The sequence below is a fragment of the Myotis yumanensis genome, unplaced genomic scaffold, assembly GCF_028538775.1.
Source record: "Myotis yumanensis isolate MYYU_CA2020_CCGP unplaced genomic scaffold, mMyoYum1.0.hap1 SCAF_2, whole genome shotgun sequence".
Classification (NCBI taxonomy): Eukaryota; Metazoa; Chordata; class Mammalia; order Chiroptera; family Vespertilionidae; genus Myotis; species Myotis yumanensis.
Genome location: NW_027223753.1, coordinates 212,538,999 through 212,545,137, shown reverse-complemented (window position 1 = coordinate 212,545,137; position 6,139 = coordinate 212,538,999).

The following is a 6,139-nucleotide window of genomic DNA, read 5'->3' as shown; positions in this document are numbered from 1 at the left end:
ATTCTAGTCAAGGGCATGTACCTGGGTTGCGGGCACATCCCCAGTGTGGGGTGTACAGGAGGCAGCTGATGGATGTTTCTCTCTCAGCGATGTTTCTAACTCTCTATCTCTCGCCCTTCCTCTCTGTAAAAAATCAATAAAATATATTTTTAAAAAAGAGGAAATCCCCCCATTTCGAGTCTCAGATGCCTGGACTCCCGTGTTTCTCCCTCCCCTGACGTGCTCCGTGGGCATCTCCTTCCAGCCTCGTACTGACCCACAGTTACTCCTTCCCACTCATCCTATCGCCCGTGCAGCCTTTGAGACGCCACCGTAAGCGGAGAGGATAACAGTTTTCCCCCAAGAGCAGTAACAGGAGCAGCTTCAAAATCACTTCCCGCACAGAAAGCAATCTGCAGGAGCAGACCGGAGCTCGGCGAGCCCTTCTCAGAGAGGAAGGGGCTGACGGCGAGCGTGGTGAACCCGCCGAAGGCCTCGCGTCTCTCTGGACGCTTTCCATCCTGGTGTTTGGCACCAACCTCCTCCTTCTTGATTTCATTTCGGTTTTTAACTTTTGACACTTTCATTACAAATATAGGCGCTTTTAAAAAAATAAACCAAAACAGCTGTGCAAATACCAGACATTCAAAAATCAAATGATTTTAATAAATATTGACTTGGGGGGGGGGTGAACTGGAAACTCGGAACTGATGGAGTCACAGTGACCGACGTCCCCAAGGCCACCCTCATCAGGACACGCAACCCCCTCCCGCCCCCCCGTGAACAGCCCCGTAGAGCCACAGCCCCGTGGATGGACCACCACACTGACAGGGGGCGGGGCCGGGGGGGCTCCATCATTGTCTCCTTCCTGCTCACAGGCCCTTGTGAAGACCTTTGAACACCTCACAGGCTTCTGATGCTGAGCGCTGAACTCCTTTAAGCAGCTGGATGTTTCCTGAACAAAACACATGAGCCTTTCATTCCTGGAGCTCTAAAATCTGCTGAAAGCTCCCCAAAAATTATGATTCCAGTTGGAATGAACTTCCTCTGGAGAAGTGAGAGACAGACCACATCAAAACACTCACCGAGGGGCTCTCTGCCTCTGCTGAGAACGCGTTCGCCACGCCACGGCCTGGGCTGGAGCACAGCGGTGCCACTGAGGCAGGGGGAGCTCAGAACCCCCTCTGGGGGGGCCCCGGGCGAGGTGACATTCAAAGTCCTGCCCAGCCTTCGGCATGTGAACGTTCACTGATGTCAAATGAGCCAGTTCAAAATGTTGTACTTCTGCCCGAACGGTGTGGTTCAGGGGTTGAGTGTCAACCTAGGAACCAGGGGGTCACGGTTCAATCCCAGGTCAGGGCACAGGCCCGGGTTGCAGGCTCGATCCCCAGTGCGGGGTGTGTAGAAAGCAGCCAATCAAACATTCTCATGACTGATGTTTCTCTCTCTCTCTCCCTCTCCCTTCCTCTCTGAAATCAATAAAAAAAAAAAAAAACCAGCTTTTAAAAACATGTTGAACTTCTCATTCATGTCACTGTCCCCTAAAGAATTCTTCTTGGAGAGGGTGTCTCTGTCACACGAAGAAACCTCAAACACGTCCAGGTCGAATCCTTTTCAACAAAGATGCGTGCGGCCAATGATGTCAAGGTCCCCAGCCGCGGACCTTATCGGAACATTTCTCAGGATTTTCGAACACGATTTTATTCAGACAAACAGATCAAAACCAGAGCCACCCCCTGAGGTCCCTGGTGCTGGGACTGCATGGGGAGGCTCCACCTGTGTGGAATGTGGTGTTCTGGGGGCCACCGTCGAAAATCCCCAACTTTCTCACGGGTTCTACTGGATTTACTTTGAAAGCCATGTCACAAACCCAGACAGCAGCAAGCTCCTCCAGGCACCACTGGTCCAGGAACCCCTGACCCTGTTCTTGGATCAAAAAAGGTCCCAAGAAGAAGAAGAAATAGAAGGAGAAAAAGGTCCCTGGTGAGGTTCTCAATCATCCTTGGAGAAATAAGGGGGCAAGTGGAAGAATAGTAATTTTATAAAATCACTGAAGACATTCTCCTTTCTTTTGAGATGACACCTTCTGTATTTCTGTGGAGTGCTGAGTGCTCAAATGCCCTTTATTTGCTGAAATGCTGTGAAGTTATAGAATAAGATTGTTTTTTGTTTTTAATATCCTTACTTGACACAAAAAGGGGAGTCACATTACCTGACTCCCTCCCTTTTTTGTTTTACTCGTCTCATGTCTTAAGAGCGCTCTCCACTCTAAAAGACTATGAGAATTTGATTAGTTACCAGAAAACATTTATTATAAAATAAACAGGGGAAAATGCAAAATATTATACACAGTCTGAGGACCAGGAAAGACAACACACAAATGTGATATAACATGCAAAATGGAGATAGCTGCATAGGGATGGTATAATTCGAACAAGGTGGAATTGTTTTGAAGTTCTTTAATATTCCTATAGCATTCTCTTTTAAATTAAAATAATGAGTAAGTAGGAGATCAAAAGCCAAAAAAGGAATAAAAATTCCCTATCAAAGCATGCACAGTTCTCTCTAGACCCCATTGGAGTGTGTCTTTCCGAAAATATTCAAATAAATGTAAGCTCTTTCATCACTTTTATAATTTATATAGGAGGGTTATTTATCGCATCCTATCCGAGCACTAATCCAGCCCACGTGTCCACGCTGCATCCTGAGGCACAGTCCGCGCCATCTTCAAAGCCCCTCCTGATCGGGGAGCCAGGGCAGGGGCGACTTTACAGCGTTTTCATGCGCCACAGGCCCTGCTGGAGTCACAGCCCATTTGCTCTCCTATTGGGAGTCTGAAAGGTTGGCCAGAGGGTGTACTTATTATAGAAATTGCCCTACCTCTTTTCTCACCCAATTCTAACGGAAGATCCTGCTTTGGTTCCCCCTTAAAGCAATATTTACATTGTGTTTACAATTTTTACAGTAGTTAACAATACTGTACTGGACACTTAAAAAGCTTTTAAGAGGGCAGACTGGTGTTAAGCGTTCTTACAACAGCAGCAGCAGCAAGAACAATAACAACAACAACAACAATAATAATACCATCTTCAGTGCTTAACAGATGAAATCTTTTTCTCTGTCTGTCCTCCCTTCCAACTTCCTCTTTCCCACAGGTGAAGGTTTACTCTCTGTTTTTCCTTCCAGAGGAATGGCATAATTCTTATATCCTTCCTCCCCACTTCTGTCCACTTTTTAAACGATTGTAAAGCTGTCTGTACTATCCCGATGCTTTCAACACCAATAATATAAAATCATATCAAAATAAAATAATCTTCAAGTGGGACAGGACCCACTGTCATCCAATGAGGTTTTTTAAAAATGGCTTCGTTTACTCACTATCCATTCTGTCCATGAACTTCACTAGAAGTACAAATATGTTTTTCCTAAAAATCAACCCTAGGTCATCACATGGCATATTCACCTGTGACAGTCAGGCCCTAGTCCCATTGCAAACATGATGAAGTGCTATAGGAGATATAACCGCCAACTCCCATCACCCAGAAAAATGATTTACAGAATAGCCAAGAGCAAAAGAAAGAAAAAGAAATCACTAAGGTCCAGAATCAAAGTGAGAAATTAAAGCAAGAGTGGGCCCTGAAATCACAGAAACCCTAGGAGTCTGGGTTCCAAACATAGATCCTAAGGGCAGTGGTGGGCTTCTAAGGCCACGCAGGAACAAAAAACATGGCTGTGGCCCAGGAAAAGCAGGAGAGGGAGGACTGGCACCCACTATAGCAGGAAAGCTTGCTATGTGCCTGAGGCCATATGCCAAAAAAAAAAAAGTTGTCTGTGAGAAATCCAAACCACACCCTTGTTACCTATTATCTATAGTTTGTACCAGGATGGATAGATAAGTAAGCTCCACTAAAGATGAGCTCACAAGAAAATATGACAAGACCATGAAGAAGAAACTAAAATGAATACATTTTAGCAGATGTAGTAGGTGCCAAAAGGAGGAGGATTGACACCCCAAACATTCTGAATTTCTAAAACACCAAACCCAAAAAGTCTACAAAATGAACTTAACATTACTTTTCAAAAAGTAATACCATCATGAGAAGCAGGACAGTATAAACCAATTAAAGACAGAATTGAAGACAACTTCCAGAAATGAAAAATATAACAAATTTAAAAGTCAATTATTCATCAATGATGGGAAAAAGTAGTGAACTATCTAGAAAGAAAAAAATGGGGGACAGGGTTGGAATGCAGTTTCCAATGCTTATCAGGATTTCCATAATGAGTGAATAGTAAAAATGGAAGGTAAGAAATATTACAGACACTTGGGGGGGGGGGGAATAAAAAGCAGATCTGAGGAAATAAATAAGACTTCAGAATAAAAAATAATAAAGAAATCCAATGCAAAAGAAATATAATGAAATCCACATCTAGTCATCTCACAATGAAACATCAAAGACAAAAGAGAAAGTATTAAAAGTGACCAGAGGACAAAAAGGAGATTATGTACAAAGGAGCCAATGTGATGGAGACAAGATTTCTCAGCAGCGGCAGCCGACGCCAGAAGGCAATAAAATCACATTTTCAAAGTGCTGAGGGAAAATGCGGGTGACCTGCCTAACTGTCAGGCGAAATGAGCATTCAAATGAGGGCAAACTGAAGAAAAGTGGAGGGGAACACAGAAAGAGTTTATCACTCATAGACTTTTAGTTAAAGAACAACAAGAAAATTAAGCCCAGAGAGGAAAAAAAAAAATTAATTCAAGAAGCAAAGGCATACAAGTTAGTAAGTAGTTGATAAACCCAGAGAAACACTAAAATAATTAAATATAATAATAATGGTCCCTTTTAGAAGGATTTTAAAGCCAAGCAGGACTGGGAAACTAAGCAACAACAATGTGAGAGATGGGAGGAGGGATGGAGATGAGCCCTGGACTGTATGGAAAGAGGGCTGAGCTATTGCTTAACTTCCAACACCGTTAGGTAAATAACTGTAAAAGTGTAGGAGGAGCCCAAACTGACTAAAATTAGAATGTATACATTCCAAAACCTGTAGGTGTGAAAGGAGGAATAAGTAATTTGATAAAGTCAGAAAAGAAGTAAAAATGGGAAGTACAAAGTAAGTTAACAGTAAAAATACAAATATATATATGTTGTAACTACATTATAAATGTACTACAGGCCCGGTGCACAAATTCGTGCACCGATGGGGTCCCTCAGCCCGGCCTGCGGGGACTGGGCTGAAACCAACTCTCTGACATCCCCCAAGGGGTCCCGGATAGCGAGAGGGCGGTTCTCAGGTTATGCACCCAGGAAATGGGCTCCCTCCTCTCTGGTTTCAGGTGCATCACCTAAGAACTGCAGCTGCCAAGTCACCGCAGCTTGGCAGCTCCTGCATTGAGCATCTGCCCCCTGATGGTCAGTGCACATCATAGCCACCAGTTGGACGGTCAAATGGTGGAACGGTCGCTTAGGCTTTTATATATATAGATGTTATATAGATTAAGATCACTTGTAGAAAAGTAATCATTCTCACTTTGGGTGATTTTGAAAACCCAAGTTATATTCTGTTTATGACAGAAATATCCAAAACATAAATGAATAGAAAGGTTTCACATAAATTTGTTGAAAGAGGTATTCCTGATAAACCAAGAAAGCAGCTCACCACTAACAAAAGAAAAGTTGGAGTAGCAATTTTACTATCAGGAAAAAAATAGATTTTAAGACAAAACTCATTATTAGGGATTAAGGTGGTCAATGTTTAATGACAAAAAGGAAATGATATACTTCACATATAACCAGAAGCTGTATGCACCCAACAACAGAGCCTCAAAACACGATACACAAAAGGTAACAGCATTATGAAGAGAAATCTACTACATGTAACAGAGAGAAAAGGCCACTTCCTCCAAAACTGCTAGATCCAGCTGGCAAGAAAATCCGTGTGAATGGTTCTCAGAGGATGCTATAAGAGACTTCACCTGTTACCTGAGGTTTAGTGACCCAGCCAAGACCAGGGAGGAGTCTGACACCCCACGTTCTGAAGAGAGACATGAATCACTGGGGCCCGGGTTTATGAATGGGTGACTGAAGGGCCCCCAGCCAGTTTCAACAGGAGCCGGGGGCCGGGTCATGGATACGTGTCCTGCGCACGCTGTGGA